Source organism: Triturus cristatus, chromosome 10 (assembly GCF_964204655.1).
Source record: "Triturus cristatus chromosome 10, aTriCri1.1, whole genome shotgun sequence".
NCBI lineage: Eukaryota > Metazoa > Chordata > Amphibia > Caudata > Salamandridae > Triturus > Triturus cristatus.
This window is the reverse complement of record NC_140593.1, coordinates 555234088-555253839: the sequence shown is the minus strand read 5'-3', so window position 1 is coordinate 555253839 and position 19752 is coordinate 555234088.

Here is a 19752-nt window from a genome sequence, read left to right as displayed (position 1 = left end):
AGAAAAATACAGAAACACACATTCATCAAACAAATCCACAAATTATTAAATATTTCTTTAATACTCAAGCAAGTATAAAAAAAAATCTGTATTCTGTTTGATGCACTTGCACTGCCCCTACAAATCATTCTGAGGATACTTACATAATGTTTCACTATCAAATTCCTTCACGTTTACTGAATCTTTAAAACATTTCCTTTGTAGATTTTGCTTCTTTATGTATTTACACTTTACTAGATCAACAGGTAGCAGGAAAGAAATGCAAAATGGTGGAAAAAACATAGGGAGGGAACCTTCAGGACCATTTCATATTGCTAATACAGGTGACCCGTGCACACGTAATCTGTCTCAACAGTGTAAATTACTGCAGGTAACAAATAAACAACTATCCCAGTAGTCCAATTGGTGTTTTCTTTTTTTGTTGTTTAATTGGTGATCAGATTTCCAGCCAACATGTGTTTCGTCAGGGTATGAACCCACGACTTCTTCAGGGCTACAGGATGTACAATAGCAATGTGTTAACAAACTGTTCCGTTAAGTTGAAATCAACTGTGGACGGAAAGGAGATACATTGTGACTGTGGTGAAAACTGCACCCAATGCGACAGGACCATCACCTAGAGAATAGGCGGGGACTCCGAACATTAAGAATAGATGCATCACCCACGAATATGCTCGGTGTCGGTGTGTCAAAACATACGATTAATTGTGCACGCAACATATATTAGGTTAAACAATGTACAAAAGAGATTACTATGTATTCACACAGTAAAAATAACATAGTAAAAAGTGGCATAGTAATGGCCATTGTCGGCTTAAAAGTTTGTCTGTAATTTCAGTGACATGTAACGGAAGGAAGGGAAACCTTCACCAGAAAGGAACAAAAGGAACAGAAAAGGACGGAACAAACAAAAGAAATGAAGGTATGATAAAATTTGAACGGTTCCTAGTCCCTGAGAGCGCATCTTACCTAATGGACAGATGGTCTGGAAGGAGAAATTCTGAAAAACAGGGGCAAAGTGGGGAAGCCCAGTCAGTAATTGGGCTGAACGTGGGGTAAACAAATCAAAGAATAAAAGAATAAAAGAGGGTGAGTAGGTAATAATTAAAGCTGTGCTCAACTCTCCGCCGGTTGTACTTCCGTCCCGGCTGAATGGGTGAACAAATCCAAAGAAGGACATAAACTAATATTCAGGTAAGTACCAGAACAGGAGCACTGAGGAGAAAAGGGGGTGGGAATAATGTATATATTAGGGCGGGAAAAAAAAGATGCTCAAGAATCTGCTAACACACAATTATATTATTTCATATTGCTCTCACACACCCCTGTGGATGTCATGCTTTATCTTTCGGCTTTTGCTCCTTGTAGGGCCGGCGCTGCAATGCCCTACTGGTCCCTCGAAGGGTCGCTTTGGCGGAGGTCTTTTGTTGTTCCTGCCGTATGAGGGGAGAGGATGTGCTCCGTCGGCTAGACTGCCGACTTTGGTGCTGGAAACCAGGGTTCGAGCCTTGGGGTCGTGTCCACATCCTGTGATTCTGGGCAAATCACTTAATATTAACGTGCCTGAATGGGTAACGTAACCGGTGCTCATGTAAAGCGCTCCAATACCTTCGGGTGCAGTACGAGCTATATAAATTCTGCACAAAAAAAAATAAATGAAAGGTGAAAGTATGAGGGTATCCTAAATGTGTCAGATGATTGTGTTTGTGAAAGTGGCTAAATTAAGACTATCTAGGAGAAATCAAATGATTCTTTAATGTGAGTATTCTTTCGACAGAGAAAAAAAAGGTTAGGGCTACTTTGGGGGCGTGATGCAACAAGTAGCTTCAAGTTCATGAGTGTAGTGTAATCAGGTCAACATGTTTCGTGCCCTACAGTCTGTTAACGATCCATGGCACTTCTTGAGTACCAAATACGAGAGGTAGTGAACCTACCCCGCACCTACCCCGTGATATATAGTGGAGGCATCCCTTGTAAAAGCAAATACGTGCTTCAGAGTTAAAATGATCGTCCAACCTAGAAAAAAGAGAGACACAATAGGAGAGAACAATAAGTTCAAATTTTGCATATCTGCATATCTGGCTTCGGGTGTCTTTACTATCACTGTCCCAATACCAGAGTGTCCCCAGTGGTAGACATATGCATGCTGTGATTGGCACTAAATTGTTGCCAGTTAGTGAAACATGTGACAAATAGACATATAAACACATCATAGCAAGTGGGTTGGCAGACACAGTACATGTTATGGTAAAATCTGTGCAAGTGTCACACAGTAAAATACCGTATGGTAATCTTAAGTATGCCTGAGTACAAATAGAAGAAAGAACATATTCTTTGACATCAGAATAAACAGTAAGCTACCAAAGAGATCATAAGACTAGATATAATGTTATCTTCAATTCCCTATGACAGTAGCAGCCAGCATGACTCGCTGGTGGTGGGCGGGTGCGGTGGTGGGGGGTCAGGGTTGCAATGGAAAAAGAAAATTATACACTTACCTTGCCGCCGGACCCCGCATCTCTGCTACTTGCTCCTGCTCTCCTCGTGGGACAGGAAGCCAGGAAGAACAGCAAGGCTGCCCTGACCAATCACAATGCTTTCTAAGATAGTATGAACAATCCCAACGATAATAAGAAGGAATTATAGGTAGTTCATTCACAAGTAAAAACATCATCCAAATGATTTTTTTGAACATAGGCTATTCTGTAATCATTTTGTGCAAAGACAAATGCCAAGTAGCTTGCCGGCTGTTCCTACGTTGTAAATTTCAATGCAAATTTTGATTACCAATCTGGATTTCAAACAGTTTTCTGATGCCCTTTTAAAACATTTATTCATTTAGTACAAGTCATATTTATAGTTAGTGATTGTCTTTGAAGGACTTGATAATTCTATTCACTCTCTGAAAAGACATGAGACAAACAGAAGATGAGATGTTGTTGTCCCTCACTTTCTTGCAGTTGTTGTAGAACTGCCCCCACTGCTCTTTCAGAAGCATCAGTCTCTGCAGTAAACTTATTAGAAGTATCTGGTGGCACAGTCTTGGAGCTTGAGTGAACATTAAATGCCTTTGCAGCTGAAGTATCTTAGCAAAATTCTCGCTTCATCTTTTTATTCTTTGAAACACAGGTTTTATCTCTAGGTAACTGCAAATCTTTAATGAACTGGAAATAAAATTGTGAAAATCCAATGAAATTTTGTGTCTCTTTAACAATAGTAGATGAAGGCATTCACGAATGGCTGAAACCTTCTTTGGGTCTACAGAGTGGCCTTAGCATACTGTCTGTGAAACTGATCTCCTCTTTCTCAAATTCATTTCTCAGGTTTACAAGGGAAACAGTGTTTACAACGCTGTCATTACATCGCAGTACTATGACAGCGCAGTCGTTACAACCACCGCGTTGTTAGTACGCGATGCATTTACATCGCAAGTCATCAACGACTTGCTGTAGGGGGAGCGGAGGTATTGGGAATGAATTCCAACACCTTCCCTACTGTTAAGCAAACTGGAATAGGAATAGTAAATAATACTATTCCTAAGTCCGGTGCGCCCCCTACTGCAAGTCGTTGTACTGACTTGCGATTCGTTGTAACGACCGCATTGTGAAAGCACGCGATGTAATACATTGCGTAGTAATGTGCTATATTCGGGTTACAAGTTAGATGATCTTTCTAGATTTTCGATAACTCAAAATTCACATGCTCCTGGAATTCCATGACAATCTTAGGAAAAAAACAAATATCCACATACAGCAACACTAATTGATTGATTCAGAACACCGGATAAAGTTGAATTCATAAAATGTTGAAAGATAGCAGGGGGCACTGCACAACCTAAATGGCAGTGCTAAATATTTAGTGTCCAAATAACGTGCAGAAAATCGTTTTCCCTATTCAATTGGTATAGCAAAATCAAATTCACTATGATGGTGAAGCAAGCAGACTTCAGCTTTAGCAAAAACTGACAAAAAAGTGTGGCACTGGGGTGGCAGCAGAGAACGATTAGCCAAAATTACATTTCATGTAGAATTATTTTTAATCTCTTTGATTGGTGACCCATAATCTTCTGAAGCATAACAATGATCATGAAAAGGCTGTGATGATGAAAATAGTTCTCGTAGTCCAGTTAATGTATGGTGTGTGCCTCTTAAATGTGGGAATCTAAAAAATCATGACTTAAATACTTTTGGATGGTTTCCCTTAGATCCCTGTAATTGTGAGGACGGCTCCAACTGGATCTGAAGCCAGTGGCAAAGAATCAAAAGTTTAAACTGCCGCCAGAATCGTTTTTGCTCTTTTAGGAATGTTATTATTAATATTTAAGACTCCCTATTTTCTGTTTTTACTGATTTTTACAGATTTCAAACAGGAGGGTGGGCGCTCACTGCCTCACATCCCAGCACTGAGAAGGACAACTATCCTTAAATATGTGTCTAGAGATACACAGCACTGGCTGCACCAACAAGGGTGAAAAACTAAAGCCTGACACCGAATTAAGTGTTATCATGCACTGCATTTACTATGATGTATCGGGGCAAACCGAGTGCTGGGATGTGAGGCAGTGTGCGCCCACCCTCCTTCTGTTTGAAAAGGCTCCCTTGAGCTAATGAGCTGACGAGCTCTGGTTGATGCACCTGCGCTCAGCGAGTGGTACAGATACCTGAGAAGACTTTGGGCAGCATTTCCAGCACCCCCAAAAAGAATGTGTTGCTCTCTACTGAAGGACAACTATCCTAAAACACGTGTCTAGAGATACACAGCACTGGCTGCACCAACAAGGGTGAAAAACTAAAGCCTGACACCGAATTAAGTGTTATCATGCACTGCATTTACAATGATGCATCGGGGCAAACTGAGTGCTGGGATGTGAGGAAATGTGCGCCCACCCTCCTTCTGTTTGAAAAGGCTCCCTTGAGCTAATGAGCTGACGAGTTCTGGTTGATGCACCTGCGCCCAGCAAGTGGTACAGAGACCTGAGAAGACTTTGGGCAGCATTTCCAGCACCCCCAAAAAGAATGTGTTGCTCTCTTCTGAAGAAGGACAACTATCCTGAAACACGTGTCTAGAGATACACAGCACTGGCTGCACCAACAAGGGTGAAAAACTAAAGCCTGACACCGAATTAAGTGTTATCATGCACTGCATTTACTATGATGCATCGGGGCAAACTGAGTGCTGGGATGTGAGGCAGTGTGCGCCCACCCTCCACCTATCATTTTCAGGATTCTTTCATAGCATAGCAATCAACACTTTGTTTACTGTATTAATCATCTGAAACTAGACAGCTCTCCCATACCTTTTCACAGATTTCTTTATGTGATTGCTGTTTTGTATTTATGGTGCCCAAGGGAAAAATACCAGATTTCAGTCCTTTTCCTGGTATTTTTACCAGCTTGGACTTAAAAATTCAGGCCAGGCCAGTAAAGCAAAATTACCAGGTGGCAAACCTATAATGCCAATAGTGCTTTTCTTTGTGACAAGAGGAATCATATTTTCTTATGATGCATCCCTGTCAAGTTTCCCAGCTACAAGTGTGGTTATCTGCTCCAGTCCAGCTTCTTTTCTTTGTATTCCGGGACTTGTAGACTTGTTTATTTCATGTGTTGCTGCCTGGTTTTCAGATTTCTTATTTGTGACATTTCTGGAGTTGCATTGTGCATATGAGAGGCATGGACAGGGCACTAGTTTACGTTTTGCACACATCTCTCCCAAGTCACAAAATTAGGGGATACTTAAAGACAATTTATAGGAGAACTTACAAAAATTGGCTGAATGTACAATTCTTGTCTTCAGCGTAGACACCTTCCTTAAAGTCAAATGTGTGACTGTGAATTTTCTGTTGCTGAATTCAGACATGTCACACAGCAATGAACATATGCCTAAATGTATCCAAATCTATCGGCTTTGCTAATGCTTGTTACCGGTATAGGATCAATGAGTAGTACTGGTAATTACAATTATCACATGTATGACAATTGGTCTATGTGCTCTGCAGGGAGGCTATGAATTGGATTAGGCTGTAGTCGAAACATCTTTATGTCCCACCGACAGGCACTGTGAGAAACTTCACTGAATTCAGCCTCAACACCAGAGTAAATCAATCGAGCATTGTCCTTCACACCCACCCATAACCTGAATTTCACCAGATATTTGTATGCACTATACAAGAGAAAGAGATTGCATGAAATAAAACTACAGAAGCACAACATTTGGAAAAAGGGTGTACTTGTGTGCTCTTAGGGAATGCAAGATCAGGTAAAACGCAAGATTAAGTAAAGCAGGGCTGGACTAGGAGAGGAAATAAGCCCAGGCACCAACATAAAAGTGGCCCCATTAGCGAACCAGATTGCTAGAAATTGGCCCATATTCACAAATTCTTGTAGTTTTGAATTTGCAAAGACACGCTATATGGGTGTTTTGCAAAGTATGGGAGGCTGCATCCATTTGATTGCTGCAGGCCTGTTTGTGGTAAAGGAGGCAACACCCATTGTGCTAAAAGGGCTTCAACTCTTCACCACGTCATCTTAGCTTGGGCTGCTTCAGCTTCCAATGTCAGTAATTCTTGCAGTAAAGCCCCATCCAGGATGCTTAATTTGAGCCGGGGCTTTCCTGTGCTAAGCACCGGCACTTAATTGGTTTCCGGTGCTCAGCACCGGCACCTAATTGTCAACACCATACGTAGAACAGCCCACCACATGGTGGTGCTGCTCATCTAATTTAGAGATGAGTAGAACAACGGTAGTTTAGGAATAAAATATACATTAAAAATGCTAATACCTGCCTCCCCCACCATTCCTTTAGCTTTGGGGGACCTGGAATAATCTGAACGGTCGCATTTACATGCGAGAGAGATGGTTAGTAGTTGTTTTGGCAGCGATGACAAGGGCAATAGGTGGTCCAAGCTGCAGTGGCCTCCTAGTCAGAGCTCTGACACTTAACATTTTACAAATTAAGCACTAGCTCTCATCAGCTAAGAGAGTGAGTGCTCAACTTAGCTTACTGACTAGCCTTGTTACTAAAACTTGTCAGCGCACACACCCATGTATTTATTTGAATCTCTGTCGCGCGCTGGCACCGAATCGGGAGCGGTGCAGCCCGTACTGGACTTTGGTGCTCTTCGCTGGTTGCGTCCCTCTTAGTTACCTGACAAAGCTGAACGCAACAAGCAAGAGAAAAGCATTTCTCGTATGGATGACAACAAGGGTCTTAGTTTAAGGCTTTACAGATATACAATAGAGAAAGCTGGGTCATCAATGTTAGCATCAGTAGGCATCAAATCAAGCATATAGCTTAGCAAAGTTAAAATTCAAATCTAGCATATATTTGCCTTCATTGAATGGGGAAAGGGTCCCCTCCTTATGTGGAGAATCCATCTCTTTTTATGGGGATTTAGACAAAGAATAAACTCATCTGCTACATTAGTTTGCAGTTTTCATGCTCAGAACCATTAGAAACAGAGTAAGAAGCAACAGTTGCAACAAAATACAGTTGAAGATATTTTCATGATACAGACACACAGAGTTTAGATATTTTCAGCATCTGTTCTCAGTGCATGAAATATTACATAGTAAATCGTACAGCCTAGGACAGTGCTCTCGTCCTTGAATTGGTACATCCTGCTTACAGAGCTACTAGACTTTATTTCTTTGACTAGAGAAATGCATGAATCTTTATTATGGCACAGAATAAAAAGAAGATCGGATAACGTCTTAGACTGAAATGTCACAATAAAAGCTGACTGGGAAGGCCTAAGTTGCCCTAAGCTAGCAAAACATAGTTTATTTCATAAAAATTCAAAAAATCATAACAATCTACATTCACAAACTTAACCAGTAAAGGCTGGATCCAGAGCAGCGTTGCCCATGAGCAAATGGCATGCCTGAGGCAGCAGCGACACTATCACTCTTCTTCCCACCGTTCCAATTCAGCCATCTTGAGAAAAGCCTACTCTTGACAAGCTGCACTGAGAGCAGCAGAGTGGCAGGGGAAGGAAATGAACATCTGTAAAAGCTTCAATCAGTTTGGGGATGCGAGAGTAAAGCCATGACCGAGGGGTATCCATTTGATCACACATCAATCTTGGAGGGGCCGCGCGCTCAATCATTAAGGCATGCAAGAGATGCTGAAACACCCCAATGGGTACACGTAATGCGCCCGTGGCCGGAGTATGGGCGCTAGACGAATTACAGTCTATGTGCTAATATCAGAAAATCAGCATTAAAAACAGCCCACCGGTCTATAAAACAGACCCACAAGTAGCCAATAAAAACGGTCCACATACTGACCTGTCAGAGGCTTCTCTGTGCCATATGAGGATCTACCTGGTAACAACAGTTATTTGATTTTGCTAATAGATTATCATTTGATGCTGGCAAGAGTTTTAAAAACATGGACATACAAGTTGGTGACTGGGTGTTAATAAAAAATCCTAGGAGAGTGCTGAGGGGTTTGTCGAAATTCACCTCTCCTGTACAGGTCCTATGAGTGAGCAAAGGGTCAGATCTTCTAGGTGATTAGGGAAGGTGGAACAAGAGGACTCTTGTTCGCTTTTCTGATGTTCAGGTGGCCTCCTTGAGAAAATATTCTGAAGTAGAAGTGGATCAATGTGATTGTTCTAACTGGTTGCAGGGCTCACAAGAGGGGTCTTCTACTTCTCTAGGTGAACCTTCTTCAGAGATTGGCAAAACATGCCCTGTAGATGTTATTGATCAGGATGCCAATTAGCACTATGGTTACAAGGGAAGTGGTGTGTCACCAAAGAAAGACACCTTGCAGATTTAATGATTATGTATTGTTCTAAAAACGTGCTTGTATCTTGCCATGGTTACAGGAGAAATGTGGTGTCATCAAAGAAAGCCACTTTGCAGATTCAATGTCAAGGTATGGTTCCATATCTTGCAGATTTTATTTTTTTTGTAAATTCTTTTTTTATTAAACCAATTCGACTGACATACAGCAATGACACATTTGCAGGCGACTTCAATTTCCATCAGTAGAAATTTACACATTTCAATATATATTACAAGCATAGTTTCTCTGTTTAGGGGGTTTCACGAGCTTCGTCATCAACTTGCCTATAAGGTGGGGGGCATATATCACCTCTATACTGGTTCCAGGCTCCCCATACCTTGCTCCACTTCCCGGGGCATCCCCTAGCTACAAATACCGATTTTTCCCTCAACATGCACCAATCTAAATCCTCTTTCCACCTCCCCAAACGGGGTGTCTGAGCAGCACCCCACGACTGTGCGACGTTCCTTTTCACAATCATGAACGCCAGCGTAGCCCACTGCTTAGTGTATGTGTTGAGGTCAGTAGGCTTCCAGACATTCAGCAGGCATCTCCGCGCCTCTGACTGTATGTCGACCCCTAGTACTGTCCGCATGGTGTGATGTATGCCTCTCCAGTACGCTTCTATCCGCTTACAGCTCCACACTATATGCATGAATGTCCCTGTGTCTCCACATCCCCGCCTGCACTCTCCGCTTTCCGTCCGCCCCATGCGAACCAGTCCAGGTCCCGTTACATATGTTCTATGCAATATTTTAAGCTGCACTAGCCTAAGCCTGGCTTGGTTTGCTACCACCCTCGGGGAGGAGACCGCCTCTTGCCAGTCTTCATCATCCAGTTCTAGGCCTTCACTGTTCCACTTGCCCTTGAGGATCACCAGTGGATCCTCCATATTGTTAATTAACTTCCTGTAAATCAGGGAAATAGTTTTCTCTGGGATATGCCCGTCCAACACTTTGGCTTCCAGTGGGGAAGCCTCCGGCAGCGTCGCGTCCCTGGGGACCTGCGCTAGCAACGCATGGCGGATCTGGAGATACCAGTAGTATTCAGTGTCCATCATGTTATATTGTCTTTTAATCTACCGGGCTTGGCATATAGAACCCTAGTATAGTCTCCCCCCGGGAGCAGCCACCTATCCATAACGTACCCGGGATCATCTGGGCTACAATGCATATGTAACGCCCTGAACGTCTCAGGATCGTTTAACAGACACGACAATGAGGACGCAACCACTTGTGAAGGGTTAGTTCTTTTAATGAAGGCAAATAAAATACAAAGAACAAACAAAAGTTATAGTCACTGGAATCCTCCAGGCTAAGTACGTTACCAGCCCACAGCACGGATGGTCCTAACCGTCCTCTGCATATACGCCGATCCCGGCGTATGCCAACAGAGGGCAGAAATGAAATGGCCGACAATGCCAATCGGTAGGCTGTGAGGGGCACGAAGAGTGTTGGGGAGAATCGAGGAGTCAGGGAAACACCCAGCCGGGGTCTCTACCTGAAGGGAGCAGCCGCTCAACCTCTTCCTCAGACTGCACCGGGAGGCGGAGTCACCTCCTGGTGATGCGTCACCGATACCCCAATCACAAGCAAGAAGACTGAACCGAGAGCAGCCGCTCGATCGATCCTGTGGACTTCCGAGTCTGTAACGCGGCAAACACCTCCTGGTGTGCGTTACAGCTGGCAGTCCCTGTGTCTCTGGTCGGGCTGGGAGTTACGACTCCAACCAGCAAAAGCGCCACTGCGCTTGGACTCAGCCGAGTCAAAAAGCGAAGCTCAATGGTTGACCGGTAGAGCTTCCGGGTCCTTCAGAGGTGACGATGGGGCAAGACACGGCCCAGGGAGTAACGACTCGACCTACCTCCGTTCTTGCCTTACTGGAGCACCACTCCGGAACACTGCTCTTCACGAAGCAGGTACGTCGGTGTAAACACAATATCCGACAGCCTTGTACCTCCCGGTTCCTCCCTTTATAGGGCGTGTTTTCCTTGAGTTATGTAACAGCTCTCCTGTTTACATAAGGGCGTGTTTCCCTTGAGTTATGTAACAGCTCTCCTGTTTACATAAGGGCGTGTTTCCCTTGAGTTATGTAACAGCTCTCCTGTTTACATAAGGGCGTGTTTCCCTTGAGTTATGTAACAGCTCTCCTGTTTACATAAGGGCGTGTTTCCCTTGTATGACAGGAATTCTTGACAGCATACCATGGTTAATCGCCGCCAGCTGGGCTGCCCAATAGTATTTTCTAAGGTCGGGGAGACTAATACCCCCATCGTACCAATTCAGGGTTAGCTTTGAATACGCGATCCGGGGTCTGCCGTCCCAGAGGAGTTTCCTCTGGAGGCTCTCAATTTCCTTAAAATATGACACCGGGACCAGATCCATCGTGTTCTGGAGCGCATATAATAAACAAGGGAGGGCCATCATCTTAAAGAGGACCGCCCTTCCCAGCATGGAGAGAGGAAGGGACCTCCAACATGCGACATCCGATTTGAGTCGCTGCAGGGGTGGGTCCAGGTTACGAGCAAAGCGCAGTCTCGGATTCAGGGACACATAGATCCCGAGATATCGGAAGCCTTCCAAAGCAATCGTTATTGGGCAATTCGATGGTATTGCGGGCGGATCACCTGTCAGCACATAAATTACTGACTTGGACCAATTAACTGTAAAACCCAAATATTTACCAAAAATAGCTAGTATGTCCAATAGGCAGATCAGTGACGCCCTAGGGGCAGCTATATAGAGTAGGATGTCGTCCGCATACAGGGAGATCTTATCCTCCCAATCGTTAGTCCACCGTAGTCCCCGAATAGATCGGTCTTGCCTAATCCATGCTGCCAGCGGTTCGAGAGCCAGAGCAAAGAGAAGCGGCGACAGGGGGCATCTCTGGCGAGTGCCCCTGCTCAACTGGAAGTCCTTGGACTTTCGGTTATTCACTATTACACGGGCCATCGGGTCGGAATATAGAAGACGGATCCAGCTCAGAAATTCCGGACCAAACCCAAATTTGCTCAACACCGCAAACAAATAGGGCCACTCAACCATGTCAAATGCCATGGTGGCATCCAATGAAACCAGGGCCGCCGGCTCCTGTATAGTAGATGCTCTACTCAGTATTCCGTGAAGGCGGCGCAGGTTGAGGGCCGTGTTGCGATGCGGCATAAAGCCTGATTGATCCGGGTGTACCAGCGTATTGATTACCTTAATCAATCGCGTGGCCAACAGTTTTGCCAGTATTTTAGGCTCCACATTTAGGAGCGATATTGGCCTATATGATGCGCAATTCGCTCTGGGTTTGCCGTCTTTATGTATGATGACTATATTGGCCACCCGCTGGTCGTATGGAAGCATTCCTTCCTCTCTACTTTCCTCTAACATTGCACGGATGTGGGGGGCCAGTTTATTAGCCGCCAACTTGTATAGCTCTACGGGAATACCGTTAGGACCTGTGGCTTTCCCGGACCGCACTCCTCTGATCGCCTGCGCCACTTCCTCATCTGTCAGTGGGGACTCCATGTATGCCCCGTTTTCATCCGAGAGTGTGGGAAGTTTTACGTCCCCTATCATCGCGCTATTGTCCTCTTCCGAATATATCCCGGACATACCTGCCACGGACATCGGTCCAGGAAGCCGTTATTATGAAAGGGAAAGAGTTCTTCACTAGTATGCCCACCCCTCGGGACCCAGATGTGAATCCCAAGTGTGCCACCATTCTGTACCCCCCCACCCCTGTGCAGGGCCATGCATTTATTCCCAACTAGATGTGTTTCCTGGAGGAGGACTACATCCGGGGCGTGCCTCCTGACGAATTGGCTGACCATCCCCCGCTTTAGTTTGTCCCCCAGCCCGTTACGTTCCAACCGAGGACTTTGACCCCCAAACCCCGCTCATTGCTCATTACCATACTGTTGCAGTAGTCGCTCTCGCTCTGCTAACCATTCTGACGTCGTCGAAAAACACATTACAACAACAAATTCAAATGCAATAACAATCCCCCCCAACTTCCCCCCACCCTGCACCCCTGCTGATTGGGACCACCCATAACAAACTGGCAGAGTGCCTGTCGCCCTATACCCTATCTCTAACGATAACTAAATGTAGTACCGAGGAGGCAGCCCACCCACCACCCCCAGGTCCCCTATTTCCCTGAATGTCACTCAGCAGTCCATAGCTGCGATGCCATGTTCCCACTGATTATGTCCCATTCTGGGGTCCACGACCCCCATACCTGATCACCAGTACAGTGTCCATAAGCCCGCCCGCCGACTTCAGGCCTGTTCCTGCACCTCTTCTTCCCCGCTTCTGCGGTGCCCTCCAGCCCCATGAACGTGACGACTGTCGACCCAGTCCGCCGCCACTTCGGGGGTATCAAAAAAACACACCTTCCCCTTGCTCTCCACCCGCAGACGCGCCGGGAACATCATAGCGTATTTAATCCCTTTGTCCCTGAGCTGTTTCTTGACTGCGAGGAAAGTCTTACGTTGTTTCTGCACCAGCTGAGTGAAGTCTGGGAAGAAGGAGAGGGCGGCATTCTCATAGCGCAGAGGGGCCGACGCTCGGGCCGACTGCAGGATAGCGTCTCTGTCCCTAAAATTGAGGACTCGTGCAATCAGTGGGCGGGGTGGCGCTCCAGGCTTGGGTCGCCCACCCGGGACCCTGTGCGCCCGCTCGATGGTGAAGAATTTTCCGAGGCCCTTAGGCTTGAGGTGATTAAGAAGGTAACTAGACATAATATCGAAAAAAAAATATCGAATGGACATAATATCGAGTCTAACATATAGAATGGACACAATATCGAATGGACATAATATAGTCGTTAAAAATATCTAATTGCAGGTAAGTAATATCGAATGTCATAATATAGGCATGAAAAAATATCGAATGTTTATTAATATCGATTTTTTAAAGTGTTTTGCATGTTAGTATATGTGTTAAAAGTGTATAATATTTTTAGTATTGTATGTTTAATTTTTTTTAAGTAATGAATTTTATGTTATTAAATTTTTGCGTAATTTAATTCCGTAGCGGGTTGTGGGTTTATAGGGGAATAGGGTGGGAAGTAATTTAATAATAATTAAGTAAATATTTATTTTTATTTATTGGTAATTTACGGGTAATTAATTATTAATTTGCATTTTTTATTATTTATTAATTTGTGGTATTGAAAATTAATTGGTTGTTGATTAATTATTAATTGGAAAATAATTTGTATTAATTGGTAATTAATTTTTATTAATTGTTTAATTGATAATTATGCTAATTGTATTAATGTATAATTTGTAGTGGGTTCTGGGTTTATTGGGGAATATGGTGGGTACTAATTTAATTGTAATGAATGAATTGCTAAAAATATTTTTGTGTATTGATAATTAATTTACTGTTAATTAATTATTAATTGGTATTTTTGAATATTTATCAATTTTTGGTATTGAAAATTAATTGGTTGTTGATTAATTATTAATTGGTAATTAATTTGTATTAATTGGTAATTGGTTGTTGATTAATTATTAATTGGTAATTAATTTGTATTAATTAGTAATTAATTTGTATTAATTGTTTAATTGATAAATATGTTAATTGTTTTAATTTATTATTTGTAGTGGGTCGTGGGTTTATAGGGGAATATGGTGAGAAGTAATTTAATTTTGTATATTGATAATTAATTTAATATTAATTAATTATTAATTGGTATTATTTGTATTTAATCATTTTTGGCATTAAAAATTAATTGTTTGTTAATTAATTATTAATAAGTAATTAATTAAATAAACAATATTTATTGGTATTTATAATTATTTGATTATTAAATATTTTGTTATTGGTAATTAATTTTAATAATTTTTGTATTGGTATTAATAATTAAATTATTTTAATAAAAATATTAAATTATTATTTTCCCTACTACTGCACTCACTGGAGTGGGAATAGTAAATTGTACCCTCCCGCTAGCCAACGCTTTCCCTACTGTTGCACTCTTGGAGTGGGAATAGTAATTTTTACCCTTACGTTACGCTATCCAACGCATTCCCTATTGTTGCACTCACTGGAGTGGGAATAGTAAATTTTACCCTCCCGCTATCCAACGTTTTCCCTACTGTTGCACTCTTTGGAGTGGGAATAGTAATTTTTACCCCTACGCTATCCAACGCTTTCCCTATTGTTGCTCTTACTGGATTGGGAATAGTAAATTTTACCCTCCCGCTATCCAACGCTTTCCCTACTGTTGCACTCTTTGGAGTGGGAATAGTAATTTTTACACATACGCTATCCAACTCTTTCCCTATTGTTGCGCTCACTGGAGTGGGAATAGTAATTTGTACCCCTACGCTATCCAACGCTATCCTTACTGTTGCATTCTTTGGAGTGAGAATAGTAATTTTTACCCATATGCTATCCAACGCTTTCCCTATTGTTGCACTCACTGGAGTGGGAATAGTAAATTTTACCCTCCCACTATCCAACGCTTTCCATGCTGTTGCACTCTTTGGAGTGGGAATAGTAATTTTTACCCGTACGCTATCCAACGTTTTCCCTATTGTTGCACTCACTGGAGTGGGAATAATAAATTTTACCCTCCTGCTATCCAACGCTTTCCCTACTGTTGCACTCTTTGGAGTGGTAATAGTAGATTTTACTCTCCCGCTATCCAACGCTTTCCCTACTGTTGCACTCTTTGGAGTGGGAATAGTAATTTTTACCCATACGCTATCCAACGCTTTACCTATTGTTGCACTCACTGGAGTGGGAATAGTAAATTTTACCCTCCCGCTATCCAATGTTTTCCCTGCTGTTGCACTCTTTGGAGTGGGAATAATAAATTTTACCCCTACGCTATCCAACGTTTTCCCTACTGTTGCACTCTTTGGAGTGGGTATAGTAATTTTTACCCCTACGCTATCTGACGCTTTCCCTATTGTTGCACTCACTGGAGTGGGAATAGTAAATTTTACCCTCCCGCTATCCAACGCTTTCCCTACTGTTGCACTCTTTGGAATGGGAATAGTAGTTTTTACCCATACGCTATCCAACGCTTTCCCTATTGTTGCACTCACTGGAGTGGGAATAGTAAATTTTACCCTCCCGCTATCCAACGCTTTCCCTACTGTTGCACTCTTTGGAGTGGGAATAGTAATTTTTACCCCTACGCTATCCAACGTTTTCCCTATTGTTGCTCTCACTGGAGTGGGAATAGTAAATTTTACCCTCCCGCTATCTGACGCTTTCCCTACTGTTGCACTCACTGGAGTGGTAATGGTACATTTTACCCAGCCGCTATCCTACGGTAAAAATATGAATTATTTTGTATTAATATTACGTTTATATATATCTATTAAAAAATAAAAATGTAAGTTTTTTTTTTGAAGTTACATTAATTATTTATTATTTTTAAGGTTATTTAAGTATTTTTAAATATGTTTTAGTTAATTATGTGTATTATTTTATTATTTTTGCATTACTTTTAATACCTTAAAAAAAAATCGATATTTTGACTGACTATATTTTTTACAACGATATTTTAGACTCGATATTTTTGTACTTACCTGTTTGTAGATAGGAATTCGATTTTTTTGCATTCGATATTTTGGCATCGATATTTTTGTAGGTCTATATTTTGGTAGTCGATATTATGTCAGTGATCCGATTAAGAATCAAGTCTTCCACAAAGAGGTCGGGCGCGGGTCCCTCTGATTTTTCTGGCATCCCCAAAATGCGGCCGTTGTTCCGTCTAGACCTTCCTTCATAATCGTCCAACTTACATTCAGCCAGTTCACAGAAACCCTTGAGATCTTGGACCTCTCGCTGGAGCCACAACACGTCTTCTGTCAGGCTGGCCGTTTTAATATCCAGAGATTTGACTTTCTCGTTGACCTTGGTGAGATCGGCCCGTATTAAATTTACTTCTATGGAGACCGTGTCCAGCTTATGTTCCAGGGATTCCAGCTTGCCTTCAAGGGAGGACTAGACCCCTCCTATGGCGGTCATTACATCCTGCAGAGTCAGCTCCGGAGAGGGGCTCACTGAGTCTCTCCCGGCCTTCAATGCCTGTCGCTGGTCCGTTGACGGGTCTTTAGGCTGCATATAGCGATCTAATTTATTGGTCTGAATCAGCTTGTTCCCTTTATTAATTCTAGACTGGGACTTCTCGGCCTCCACCCTGCTGCCCATTTCGCTGGCAGGTCTCTGCACCGTCCCGCTGGCGCCGGTCTACGCCTCTCCAAGTCCAGGGCGATCTCTCTGCAATCACGCCCTCCCCCCAAACTGCGGTTCTGGTGTTGCCAAAGTGTCTTTTGATTTGCGCCCCCGGCCGAAAGAAATCGCATCCCGGGCGCCGGCAGTGCGCCGTGGCGTCCAACCAGGTCGGGCCGCCACTCAAAGATCGCCGCGGTTAGCCACCGTTCACCAGCACCTCCGCTCCACGCCCTGGAGCGATCCCGGCTGAGGGGGGCGCGGTGGGGGGGGAAACTCACCGGCGCCTCCACTACCGCGTGCGTTGCCCGAATATACGTTACTGATGGCTCTCCTGGATCGGCGGCTCCCAGTCCGAGTTCTAGGCCCTGTATCTCCCCTCCAGCACCTGCACAACGCAGCAGTCCCTTGCACGAGCCGTGCAGGCAGGTCCGATCACTCAGCCCCCGGCGGCAGAGGGGGACGGGCCCAGCTATTTCTCACCAGCTACGGAGTGCCCAAGGCAATGCACCGACCGTGCAGCGAAGGTCTTCCCCGCAAGGCGCCGTCCCCCCAGGAACCCCGCTCACCCGGAAGCGTCCTCCGGCGTATCCGGCCTCACAGCCCCGCCGCGCCCAGGGGAAATTCGCAGTCTGTGCCCGCAGCCGGAGGGAGGGGAAAAAGCCACCAGCGCGCCTCTCAGTTCCGAACTCACGCCGAGGAATGGCGTCCCCCCGGCCGGTGACTTCCGGTCCACACCGCCGCCTCCGTCCCACCTCCTTGCCGTCCCTGTTTCACTCCAGCTCCCGGCTCGAAGTCCTCGTGTAGGCCCCTACAAGCAGCGCCGAGAACTCAGCCATCGAGGGGGGCAGAGACACCGGTTTTTCGGGATTCGGCACCGCTTGCTAAGTGATACCCTTACATATGCAGTTCAGGGCAGGATCTCATGCAGGATAAGGCGTCCCAGGGGTGGCGACCACGGAGCCCGGTGTTCAGGCGGCCATCTTGCTCCGGCGCTTGCCTCCTCCATATCTTGCAGATTTACTGCCTATGTACTGTACTATACTTGCTTGATTTTATGTTTAGAGATGTTGATGTATATTTCTATATGTTGCAGATTTAATGCTTATGTATTGTTCTATTCTTGCATGTTTTACATTTATAAAGCCATAACTTGTTTTCCTGTATTTTGTTAAAAAAAAGGAAATAAATAATACAGTATGAAGTATCCTTGCGTGAGGATACGGTGTCATAATTCAGTATGAGTTCTAAACTCGGGAGTGGGTAAACCCTGGGTGGGTAACAGCAATGTAATTCAGTTGCTGGATATGCCTCACAGATGCCGGATGCCCCTGGTTGGGGGAAGTTTGTGCATGAAAATTGTTAATAGAACCGTGAAACGTCACTATTTCCTCCCTGATCTCCTTCTCACAGACCCCACAATTAGGCGGAGAATGTGAAATGCTTTTCTGGCATACTCTTGCAAAAAAAGTTTCAAAAATATTGTCTCTGTCAATATTTCTTTTTGGTATGAAATGAGTTCTCCCACACAGCTGAAGCGGTCTCTACCTGTGGCTGATAAAGTAGTGCCTAAAGCAGGGAAGAGCACAGATGTGAGGTACTAGGGCACTGGTACAGGTACTACAGGGAGCTCCCAGGCTAGGGATCACCTTACAGCGTGCATCCCAGGAGGGTCCCCCATCCCCCAGCGAGTCGCCACTGCCTGGCTGGCAAACCGCCATGCGGTGCCCACTGCATATCGCTGGTCGCAGTGGCATGGACCCTGAAAAGGGGTGGAGTGTTGAGGAAGGCGCCTGTGATAATGCCGGATTCTCATCTTATCTCTTATCTTACCATTCATAAGAATCCTCGGTCGACTGGATCTTTTTATCTGCTAGGAAGTGTAAAGGAAAGAACCCAAAGTACCTATCACAAAATAATATGCATCAATCAATTTAGACTCGGAAAGGATCACTGACTCCGACTTACCATTTGAGGATTTTATTACATAGCCAAAAATAACTGAACATACAAACACCTCATGACGAGGTTGAAAAAAAACATGGGCACTAATACAAAAAGCATTCTATGTACCAATCTGATTCGGTGTAGCATAAAAAGAATCAATAATTCTAGAAAAAATAGGCAAGCAAGGACTGCTCCAGTCTTCATTAGTTACCTAAAGAAAAAGAAGTGATCAGTTAGTTCTATCCCTGCTCTAGCACTAAGGTGACATCCCTGCTTAGCATTTCCCAACCCAAATAGAGAGAAAAAGGTGTGAGCTCGTGAAGACCTCCTAAGAAGTACACTCACGTTGCATAAGTCAATGGTCATTCTAAGTCTCTCTTCTAAGAATCGATCCCTCTCTTCCCTTCCTAACCGTTCTCTGCTCCTGTCTGCTCTTCTCTGCTGCTCTTCCGTCAGGGCACTGTCCCTAATACAAAATGAGCAATCAATAGAACACGCCACCGAAACATCTCCTTTGGCTGAACACCTCTGGAAGGTAATTTTCCAGAAACTTGAACACCGTCCAATAACGGTTGGTACGACCTTGGGTCTCAGGCTTCTCCAGAGAGCTTCCAATTATCAGCATTCCACGATACACTGTAGCAGGTCTCCTCCATACCTAACTCCTAAAACAAAGCTCATCAGTCTAACTAACGAAGACGATGTCCTTGCACTTGCAACAAAAAGTATGTGAATCGAAATAACCTTGCAAGTACATGAAATCTGCTGACTGTCCTAAACCGAGAGCTCTCCCAGGGAAACACATTTCAGGCCTACATAATTCAGCTAA